We start from the raw sequence: 12,509 nt of genomic DNA on the forward strand, positions 1-12,509 counted from the left end.
AACAAGGTAGTTATGAAGCAAACTAATGTAATGAGAGCAATAGTTCTAAAATCTAGAAAGATATATGGCAAAATGGCAGTTCTCTGGGTTGTGGGATTACAAATTATTTTTATCTTCTTCTTAGAGTTTCTGTCTTGTTCTTTTTAAGTTAAATTCTGTATAAAGTCACTTTAAAAAGGAGCATAAAAGAGAAATACTATTATTTTTTTCCTTTCAAGGGTTCTTCACTGTTCTGATTTCCCCCTCCTGCTGCCCTACATACCCCTACTTCCAAACACCTGAGAATACCTGGACAACTATTAACATAGTTATGTTCAAATGTAAAAATACAAATTTCCTAACAGCTGAGTCACCTAATTAAAAGCACACTTGTTGAAATGACAAAGAGAAAAATAAAAATAATTACTATAGAGCTCTTGATTTCTTATTTTTTTGTAATGAACAATTTGGATTTAAATTGCAGCTAAATAAACTATCAGAAAAAATAATCAAGTTCAGCATGAAAAAAGCCTTGGCAAATATTTTAAAGATATTTCCAAAAATATAAATAATCAAAAGTATTCCAAAAAAAAAAAAAGTATTCCACAGAATATTCTGGGACTTCTTTTGGTGCCTAAAAGGGACTTCCAGTGGCCAGACCATTCAATAAGCATGAAGTGAAGTGGACATCTGATGATTTTTCTCAAGATAATGGTATTCTTCATGCCATGTAGTAGGTAATGATAACCTCAAAATTCACTATTTAGAATTCTCACTGAAAGTCCTGAACAATTTAACAGGCAAGTATGAAAATCACAATGGCCTGATTCTTTGGCAAGTTAGAACTCAAATTTTCACAAATGTGTAAAAGATTAATTTTCTGTGATTGGAAACAAATACTTCAGTTTTAGCATAGAATTCAGTTCAGTTCAGTTCTGTTCAGTTGTTCAGTCATGTCCGACTCTTTGCGACCCCATGAATTGCAGCACACCAGGCCTCCCTGTCCATCACCAACTCCCAGAGTTCACTCAGACTCATGTCCGTTGAGTCAGTGATGCCATCCAGCCATCTTATCCTCTGTCGTCCCCTTCTCCTCCTGCCCCCAATCCCTCCCAGCATCAGAGTCTTTTCCAATGAGTCAACTCTTTGCATGAGGTGGCCAAAGTATTGGAGTTTCAGCTTTAGCATCATTCCTTCCAAAGATATCCCAGGGCTGATCTCCTTCAGAATGGACTGGTTGGATCTCCTTGCAGTCCAAGGGACTCTCAAGAGTCTTCTCCAACACCACAGTTCAAAAGCATCAATTCTTCGGCGCTCAGCTTTCTTCACAGTCCAACTCTCACATCCATACATGACTACTGGAAAAACCATAGCCTTGACTAGACGGACCTTTGTTGGCAAAGTAATGTCTCTGCTTTTGAATACGCTATCTAGGTTGGTCATAACTTTCCTTCCAAGGAGTAAGCATCTTTTAATTCCATGGCTGCAGTCACCATCTGCAGTGATTCTGGAGCCCCCCAAAAATAAAGTCTGACACTGTTTCCACTGTTTCCCCATCTATTTCCCATGAAGTGATGGCACCAGATGCCACGATCTTCGTTTTCTGAATGTTGAGCTTTAAGCCAACTTTTTCACTCTCCTCTTTCACTTTCATCGAGGCTTTTTTTTTTTTAGTTCCTCTTCACTTTCTGCCATCAGGGTGGTGTCATCTGCATATCTGAGGTTATTTCTCCCGGCAATCTTGATTCCAGCTTGTGCTTCTCCCAGCCCAGCGTTTCTCATGATGTACTGTGCATGTAAGTTAAATAAGCAGGGTGACAATATACAGCCTTGATGTATTCCTTTTCCTATTTGGAACCAGTCTGTTGTTCCATGTCCAGTTCTAACTGTTGCTTCCTGACCTGTATAGGTTTCTCAAGAGGCAGATCAGGTGGTCTGGTATTCCCATCTCATTCAGAATTTTCCACAGTTTATTGTGATCCACACAGTCAAAGGCTTTGGCATAGAATTGGAGAAACCAAATAATGAAAAACTATTAACTTTCTTTCCCCCCTAATATAATATGAAATAAAACAAATAATTCTCAGTCATGAATTTATAAAAAGTGATTCTGTACCTTCAATGGACTATCTACTTACTAAATATTTATTTCTTTAATACCAGCTCTTGAAATCCAAGTTTCAGAAAATGAGGCTCTGCGGTTTTGTGACCCCAGAAGAGACCCTCAACTGGTTGTTTAACACTGATTGTTTTTTGCCAATTACCACAGAAGTACTTGTCTAGTGTGCAGAACAATCTTTAATTTTCAACCACAGTATAGAATCACATGTAGCTAAAATATAAACAAACACAAGCTTTAAGATTCTCTAGATCATGGAGGTTTTATCAACCTCCACCAGCAGAAGCAAAGAGATAAAAGGGAAAGATCAAATAGGGCTAATCAGGACACACTTGGATATTTGCAGGACGTTGAAAGACTGATGGATGCATTCCTGAGTTATTTTATTTTTTCTATTCTTTTTCAAATTTTTTCTCACTTAGGTTATTACAGAATATTGAGCAAAGTTTCCTGTACCATACAGTAGGTCCTTGTTGGTTACCTATTTTAAATATAGCAGTGTGTACTTGTCAATCCCAAACTTCCAGTCTACCCCTCTTCCCTGCCCCTTAACCATAATATCATTCTCTGTCTGTGAATCTGCTTCTATTCTATAGGTAAGCTCATTTGTATCATTCTTTTTTTTCTTTTTTAAGATTCCACATATAAGTAACATCATATGATATTTGTCTTTGTCTGACTCACTTCACTTAGTGTGGTAATCTCTAGGTCCATCCATCTTGCTGCAAATGGAATTATTTCATTCTTTTTTACGTCTGAGTAGTATTCCATTGTATATATGTACCACATCTTCTTTACCAGTTCATCTATCAATGGACAATTAGGTTACTTTCTTGTCCTGGCTATTGTATACCATGATGCAATGAATATTGGGGTGCATGTATACTTTCGAGCCAAGTTTTTCTCTGGATATGTGCCCAAGAGTGGGATTGTTGGATTGTATGGTAGCTCTATTTTTAGTTTTTTAAGGGACTTTTTTTTAAATGGTAAAACATGGAAATATAACCTGACAAATGAATTGCCAACTATTCCTAATATTATGGCCAAATCTAACCAGTGCTCAGTGAGTGAATTCCAACCCTGCAAACTTCAGGCTACTTTCAACAGTTGTAGTGATTCTGTGACTGTAGAAGGATTAAGTGGCTTGATCCTGACAAACTCTTCCAATTAGCACTGTGTTAATTTCTGCAAGTTTTACTTCTAAGGCTTTAAGGACACCAGGCTTTGATCCCAAGATATTCAGGACCTCAACTGCTCTAGACCTGCTCTGTCTGTCTTTTGGATTACATAAAAAAGCTCTTCAGGCTTTGCCAAGACACACTGCTGCTTCCTCTTTCAGAGATGAGCTTGATTTGGGATGATTTCATACAATTTCTCACCTTGTTGAGGTTAGAGCAGGTATGAAATGATGAGCAGAACGTGAACTCCTGAACTTGCCACATTTGCTTTCCAGCCCTGACAAATCGCAATAAAAATACATAAACTGACTAGATGCAACACATGTCAGCGAGGCCACAGAAATCCTGACTCCATGCCATGGAACATTAGAAAATTGTTTATCCTGCATGGCCAGCAATACCGATTGTCGAAGGGAAAAAGGTTAGACATCATTTTCTAGTTGCAAATTAGAAGGGAACCTATCACTTGTTCGTGCAAACAAACAACATTCCTGGAGTATCACAAGGACAACTTCTGACACACCACGGCTGCCAGCACACCACTGAGGGCCCACATGTTCCCAAACTGTGGTTGAACTGCACGTCCGGAGTCGGTTCCCTGCTATGGTCTCCTTCTGGGAGACCACTATGAGATGTGATCATCCCCAGGTCACAGAGACTGAGCTCCATTCCCTCGTCGTGCTGGCCTTTAAAAGCCTTGCAGTTCAGCCTCTCTGCCATAAAGTGGGAGAGCTGGCATTCTTTAGGACCTGGGGGAGTTGTTGTGTTCCACTGGAATGTGTTGAATGGCTTGTAAATTAGAGTCCCTAATGAAAACTCGCTGGTGTCCAACTGCAGCAATCATCTGGTTAAAATCAGGCAGTAATTCCACTAATTTTACTGCCCTTCTCCCAGCCCTCAACGCCTCATTTAGGAAAAAATGTTTATGTTCCCCTCAAAACACCTGCGTTTTAACTTCGGTCCCCAAAGCAATTATAGTATTATTTTATTTCTTTTTTTTTTTTTGTCTTTCTGTTGTGGATGAAGCATTTCTTCCTTTTGTAAAATAAAATGTAAAGCATAAAAAACTGTAAAATGTAAGCAGAAAAACCAACCCTGAAATCTTTAACTGTGGACAGTCTAAGTAGTCTGTTTTTTTTTTTTTTTTTTTTGTACCAAGAGCCTAGTTTCCCAGCTGTTGCCCAGAGTCCTTTAGATATTTTTCAGGAAACAATACAGAAGTTTACATTGTGACTAAATGAGCTCAGGCTTGAAGAGACGAATGATGTGGCTGACACTTATCCAATTAAAAACGTTCCTTACTGTGGCTTTTCAAACTTTAGTTCCACGGAGGCCCTTCACTTTTATCAACTTAACATCACTTAAAAAAAAAAAAAGTGTTTTGATGCCCAAGAAAGAAGAAAGTTCTTTGGAAAATGTTTGAAATAAAGTATGGAAGTTTTTTATTACTGTATCTTTTATCTGCATAAATAGAGAATTACCTGGTGGTTAGTTTTTCTGGTCTCCATTTGCTTAAATTTCCTGAAAGTCAGGTGAAAATTTTTCTCTCAGGTAAAATTTCATAAATTTGTATTACATTTTCTTTCTTAATAGAAAACAGAGGGAAAAGAGTTTTGAGTAACATACACACACATCTCTGTTTCCAAAGCATCACGTTTCCCCCACCCTCTCTTCACTCTGGGTCTGGGAAACATTTGTGAGCTGGGTAGGCATTCTGGGTAATGATATGCAAATGAGCCCACCGGTTAACAGAATTTCCTTGTCTAATAATGAAATTGGACCAACATGTAGGTTTTTAAATTGGAGCCAGGCTTGCCCAGGCCAGATGTGCAAACAGGAGCACGTGGTCCTGGTTTTAGAGATTGGAGCCGCGATGCCGCGTGGGGGCTGGTTAGAAGGGAAAATCACGTGACAGGCTACTGAATGAAGAACCAGACATGGCTGAAGAGCCTCTCCTGTGCTGCATATTAGCCATGCGCAGGTACCCGTACACTTTCGTTCACTGGGGAGAGTCACCACGATGTCCCCCCAAGCCTGCCCCTGAGGCCGACCTAGAGTGGCCGCCTTGGTCTGGCTGTGGGAAGGCTCACTTTAAGCTTGCCTTTCTCAGGGTCCTGATCGATGACTTCACCTCAATCTGAGTGATAGCCTGAGGCACTCAGGTTACCCCACACCTAGAGAGGTTCTGTTTTCCTTCCTTTATCCCGAGTGGTAATCCTCCTGAAATGCAGAGTAAGGAACAAACACTGATGTTCCATGTCCTATACTATCCATTGGACATCCTTAGAAAATGCGGTTGTCAGTACTGACAGCGAGAAGCTGAATTCACAACTTTGCCACCTGAGAGGCAAGTCAGTGCCTGGTGCTTCCTACTTAGAAATCCAAAGTGATACTGTTAACTCTGTAACAGTAAAAGGGAAGTGGCTGTTGAGAAATCTTAAGGAACTGGAGAGAACCCAATGAGCTTAAATCAAAATTTGGAAAATAGCTTAAAGTAGGGTTTCAAAGCTTTCTTTTTTTGAAGTGAAGCAGTACCTTACCAATTCTTTTTTAAAACTGAAAGCCAAAAAAGTATAACATTATAGATGTCACAATTAGTGATCATTATGTGACCAAGGCTCACTGAGGATGAGAAAATGAACAAACATTTGGATATACTTCCCCAGGATGATGGATATATTTAACTGACGGCTATTGAATTTATCAGGGTCAGTTAGCATAATGAAAACATATTTTATTAGGCTGTTAAAGGGATAAATTGTTTTCATATTTATTCATCTGTTCCCAAGGCTAATTTGGGGAGTTTAAAACATGCTTTTCATGTTTCCAAAATGAACAGCTAAATAAATAAAGCATTAATTTGAGAACAGAAGTATCCACCATAGATGTAACACAGTATTTCTCCCCAGTATAGACCTAAGTAATGATTTTCTGATTGTTCATCCATCACAGTAAATAGTCCCCAGAATTCCCAAGCTAATAACAAAAGTGAAAATATACATCAGTAAGGAAAAAACAAAACCACACACACAAAAAGGCAAACCAACTTAGGTCAGCTTGATGCTTGTTAAATGAAACACAAAAAAGAATACTATCCTATTCGTTAGTTGAGCTGAGAACACTTTTGCTTTAATTCACTGCTGCGTGCATTCTTAAGTACTGAATAACATGAATAATCTGGAAAATCCCCGTTCTATTTTGCTTGTTTCAAAACGAACATTCCCAAGTCAAATGAAACTTTTAGATACTGACTCCCAAAGCCTGTTTGGGGTTGTAACATTTTTCAGGGAGGAAAACCTTTCAGATGAGGTGATGCCCACTTTGACTCCTAGCAGTGGAGTCTACACACACCATTGTAGCCTGCACTCCAGCCCCTCAGCTGGCAAGCTCACTCTTTGAATGTTATAGCAAGAACCCTGACCTGACTTTTCTTTGATAATGGATTTTATTTTATTTTTTAATATATTTTTAAATTGAAGTATATTTGATTCACAACATTGTGATAATTTCTGCTGTGCAGCAAAGTGACTCAGTTACATGTACAAATACATATATATACACATACATATATATATATGTGTGCATGTGTACATATATATACATACATATATATATGCGTGTGTGTATATATATATATATTCTTTTTCATACTCCTTTCCATTATGGTTTATCCCAGGAAATTGAATGTAGTTCCCTGTACAGCACAGGAGGACCTTGTTATTTATCCATTCTATTGATATATGTAAGTTTGCATGTACTGACTCCAAACTCCTACGCTGATTTTCTCTTCAATTAATTTCTTCTCGGATTCAATCACTGGCTTTCCCCCCACTGCCTCCTCCTTAAATGCTGGTAGTTTTGACGGTTCTGTTTTCAGTTCTGCTCACCTTCCACTCTCATTGTAGGCAATTCTAAGAACTCTTGTGGCTTTGATGATCATCTATGTCTTTCTTCAGCTCTGACCCTTCCAAACCCGGCTGTGTTTTCAACTATCTGAAGCAGGGACCCCCAACCCCTCGGGTCCACAGACCAATACAGGGTCACGTAGCAGGAGGTGAGTCCGTGGTGGAGCCGCTTATTCATACTCACAGCCACTCCCTATTGTTCGCATTTCCAGCGAAGCTTCCCCTCCTGTCAGATGAGAAGCAGCATTAGATTCTCTAGGGAGCTAGAACTCTACCATGAATTGCACTGCGAAGGATCTAGGTTGCTCCGTTCCTAAAGAGAATCCAGTGCCTGCGGATCTGAGGTGGAACTGAGGCGGTGATGCTCGCCCTGGGGAGGGGCTGCAAGTCCAGATTATCATTAGCAGAGAGGATTGATCAATTGCTTGCAGGCTCATATCAGAAGCCTATCACTGAGGGGCAAGTGACAATGGTTAGTTATTTCATTGTATATTACAATGTAATAATAATAGAAATAAAGTGCTCCATAAATGTAATGAGTTAGAATCATCCCGAAACCATACTCCCATCCCTATTGTGAAAAAACTTTTCCATGAAACCGATTCCTGGTGGCAGAAAGGTTGGGCAAGGCTGATCTACAGGCATCTTGTCTTGGCGGCTCCTAAGTGCCTCAGATTCTTTGTAACTGAAGATTTGGATACTACTGAGCAACATCTGTTCTTTCTCCTGGCCTCTTTTAGTTAAGGAAGTCATTATCTATCCACTATAAACCCTTCTCTCTCACCCATCACATCAGTAGGACACTAAGTACCATTGAATCACTTTGTCTCAGAAATGCTCCCAGGCACACCCTTCTCTCCATTCACCACTCTCACTACCTCAAACTAGGTCACGGCATCTCTCGTCCTAATGGTGGCAATAGCTTTTCTCTCACTTGTTTTTCCCGTCCCCAGTTAATTCTCTGTAGCCACCATCAGAACTCTTTATTTTTTTCCCTTCTGAAAAATGAAGTGAGTACTGTCTCTGGAGAAAAATGTCCACCGATTTCCTCCTGCTGCTTACTGGATGAAATCCAAATTCTTAATGCTTAAGCACCATCATGACTGGAACATCATCTTTCTTTTCAGCTCCTCGCCTGCTAGACCTTGTGTCAGATTCTTTTGTGACCCTATGGTCTGTAGCCCACTAGTCTCCTCTCTTCGTGGGGTTTCCCCAGGCAAGAATACCAGAGTGGGTTGCCATTTCCTCCTCCAGGGGATCCTACAGATCCAGGGATCGAATTTGCGTCTCCTACATTGGCAGGTGGACTTTTTACCACTGTGCTACCTGGGAAGTCCCCATCCTACACTTAGTTTTAGCCAAAAGGCCAAGAAGTGACACCTTATTCTGCCTCATCACTCACCAGCCTGACCTGCTCACCATCCTCCAGGGACACTGGGCTGGCATGCCTGTGCCTTGGCCTGCAGTGTTCTCTTTTTTAACTTGGCAGTAGCCTTAGAGTTCAGAATTTCTAAACCACTTCTTTGATAATAAGCTCTTAGAGGACAGGGATGGGAGTTAGGTTAGTATATTATCATGATCAATCATACCTCAACAATAGGGGGATGACATGGTTAGATAATTATTGCTGGAGGGAAGTGTTGGCTAAATCACACTTCAGGCTTTATGAGGAAGAAAAAGCAAAGAAGGGAATTTCAATGCAAAGTAAAGTAAGTTGGCTTGGAAGCCTCAAGTGTAGATGTGTTCTCTTCTGTGTCAAGGAAAACACAGATAAATAGGTGTGTGAAATGCACATTTGGCCAAAGAGCGAACTTGGATGGGAAGCCAAAGAGGAACGAGATGAATCAGAAAAGAGGTTGTCAGTCAGTGAGGACGTAGAAGCTGATCCCAGGCACAAGCTAGGCTGTTACAGAAGCTGGCATCTCTCTGCACACCCAAGTAGCAGCAATCGAGGCCACAATTTACATTTCACATTTGCGTTAGTGCTTAGCATTGGGTAGTGGAAGTGGTCGGTAGATTAGAGAGAAACAGACCGAGCAGCAGCAGTGGAGGAACAGGCAGGCATGCGAAATGGGCAACAAAGGGCAGATACAAGTATTTGCTTCGGCTTTAAACCAACATGTGTGTAATTAACAGCTCCAATTCATGGTTTAATTTCCCCAACATATTACTCTTTATTGCAAACCCTTCACGGAACATTGTCATTTGCCTGTGAATCAGAAAGATGCTTCAAGACGGGCCTGACACAGATTCCTTCAGTTGCTTGGGACTAAATTTGGTGCTTTTGACAGACAGCACCTGGATTGCAAAGCCTGAATGCCCTCCTCACCTCGGGAGTAGGTGTATCGAGGAATTTAGCTGAACAACACGGTATGTTCTTGTTACTGTGACACTGCCTAGGGATTAGCAGGTCCACTTTGGGAATTGTGACTTCTGTCCTGTTCAATTATTCGGCTCTCTACCAAGACCACCTACGATTGCTAATTAACATACATTGTAAAAAGATTCATGCTAAATGGATACCTTGATTTGCCTTCATTCTCCCCTTCCTGGTTCACAATTTCATGTGGTAACAGATTCCAGAATCGTCTAAGGAAACTAGTTGTGAAACAGAAACAGAAGCTAAATTCTCCATTTCTCAAATGGAAAACAAAGCACACACATGTACAGCAACCCCCCTGCAAAAAACAAACAAACAAACAAAAAACAAAACACTGAATTTCTTTAACTCTATCAATTTGGTGGTATAGAATGTGATACAGACTGAGAGAGAACATACCTTGTAGACAGAGGGAAGAATGAAAATACTGGGATATTGTGAAATTCATTGAATATTCTCAAATTTTCATGGTAAGGTGTGACAGGTTCAGCTTCAGTAATCATCTCTAAAGTACATATGAGCAAAAGAAGAAAAATTGGTCACAAGGAAATATGAATTATTTAAAAGATGACTCCACTCACACAAAAAGGAAATTAACAGCATACGGTTCTCTTAATAATTCAAACAAAATTCTCTGCTTTCCCTTAATCAATTGTATGTTTTAAATAAAGTATTTTTCTGCTGGAAATATTCCAGTAATTTCTTCAACTGTCCACTCTGTACACACAGGCAGAAAGTACACATTCGAGAATGTTCTATAATTAATTTTAAGTGAAAGAACAATGTGCTGACGAGTAAAGTAGGGAGCCCATTATCTGAACAATTGGAACCTCACTTACAAATGTGGGTAAACTCTTTTTTCCCTTTTCTTAAACACACATATATCATGCAAACAGAAAAAGATATTTCCATTTGCAAAAGGGCTTTTTCGTTTTGTACATCTGCAGACACAAAAAAAGCCATACTCAACCACAAATTAGATCAGGGAGCTAAAACAAGCTCATATTATAACAGGCCACAGGTCTGTGAAAAATATACTGTCTTTTGGGGTTGGAATTTTTTTACAGTAAAGCAAAGGAAAAGTCATTTTATGATAAAATATCATACCATCTGTTCTTGCATGTAAGAAAATTTGGCTGAACTGATCCAATTTACAGCAAGTTAAAATGGGTAGGTCTAAAATCCTTTCACCCTCAACCTTTGGTGGTTCAGCATGTGTAAGAAAAATACAGCTGAGAGAAGAGAAAATATAGTAATTCTATTTTAAATTCTTGGCCCAGTTCCTACACTTTGTGGCATATACCTGGTATGTTTGGGAAAAAACCTCGTATACTTGCATGCTTCTAGAAAGAATCACCTTTCATCTCCAGTTAAGTAGGTACCCCAGCCAAATGGTACATGAATGCCTTAATTTTAATCCAGGAAAGAGGTTTGAACTGGAAATACTCAAAACCACAACTTTGAAATGGCATAGGGTTGTCTAAAATCCTACATTTCTGTGGTTATAAAATTGAGTAATGGTTTTAAGATTGTATGAAATTAACAGTTTTATTTTGCATAAGACATATGTTGATTCTTGAATCTCCCCAGCTTTAATTTTAGTTCTATTTAGTTCTTGAAAGGTACCATATATATGAAATCTACATTGTATTTATCAATGTATTTTGATGTTCTGTTGAATGTTCTCTAGTTCAAAAAAGTAGTAATATCTATGAATATATTGCTTTTATATTAAATCCAGTATATATCAAGAGTGGAAAAAATATCTAAACAGATAATTAAAACATTTGGTGGAGGAGAATAAAATAATGATGATGAGTCTATAGAGATTTAAAAAAAATTATAACTTTAGATCTGTGTTTCGCCCCCCTTTAGAGGATTGTATTATGATATTTAGTTTTGAAAGAAACCTCAACTTTGAAAAGTCATCTGAAATGGAAGACTTGGCTTATATTTTAAGTAGATACTCCTTCATTCTCACAGAACCACATATCTACTATAACTTTTCAGTATAACTGCCTGCCAAATTTCACTAAAGTTTTTAGTTTCTTAGGATCTTGGAATAATCCTATTTTGAAACCTACAGCAAATGCTTTGGCTCAAGGCATTAAAATAGCTGATAATGCAGATCACCCTCTCAAGGTCAAGGATCTAATTTTTAAAGCTTGAAAACTTAGTTTTACCTGCCTCCTAATTCAAGATGGGACAAACCAGACAGAATACATCCTCACAATTTTACAGTAGGTGGGTTGTCATGTTGTAGATGAAACTTCATGCAAGAAAGCAAAAGGAAGTGGGAATATCCTTTTAGTGTTGGGATAATATGAAAGACAATGTGAATAATTTAGATTTGAATTATCTGATGGGGCCTTAGTGCCAATTAAGTTAACAGGATAAATTATCATATGGCAGAACATTTACAGTGAACAAAGAGAAGCAGAGAGTTAAGATAGATAGCTGAAGGATTCATTTACAAACTCAGTTAATAATGCTTTCAGTCCTAATTATTGAGTTTGGCTATCTAAATAGTTGATCTATTTGCTGTATAATTATACAACTGCTTCATTCTCCATGCTGAGTTGTTGAGAAGATTCAATGAAATAGTATATTTAAAGAATTTAGTAGTATCTTCTCCACATGTTTACCTCTTTCCTACTTCACCCAATCCTTACTGCAACCCACCAGTGTGCGGGCAGGTCTCCTGTTGGAAAAACAAAACAGAACTGTGTCACAACATTTTTCAAATCAGTGCCATTTTATTTTATGCAAATTATACCATCTAATTTGGTCACAAGACAATTCAACTGTTAGAGCTACAAGCCAGGACTACATCTGGAAGACCAAAGCGGAAGAAAGAGTTCCTTCCAGGAGTATCGGTGAGTTAAAATGTTTGAAACAGAATTCAACAAAGGGGATAACATTGTGAAGATGCATTGTATGTGCTGTCT

Source organism: Bos mutus, chromosome 21, assembly GCF_027580195.1.
Source record: "Bos mutus isolate GX-2022 chromosome 21, NWIPB_WYAK_1.1, whole genome shotgun sequence".
NCBI classification, from domain to species: Eukaryota; Metazoa; Chordata; class Mammalia; order Artiodactyla; family Bovidae; genus Bos; species Bos mutus.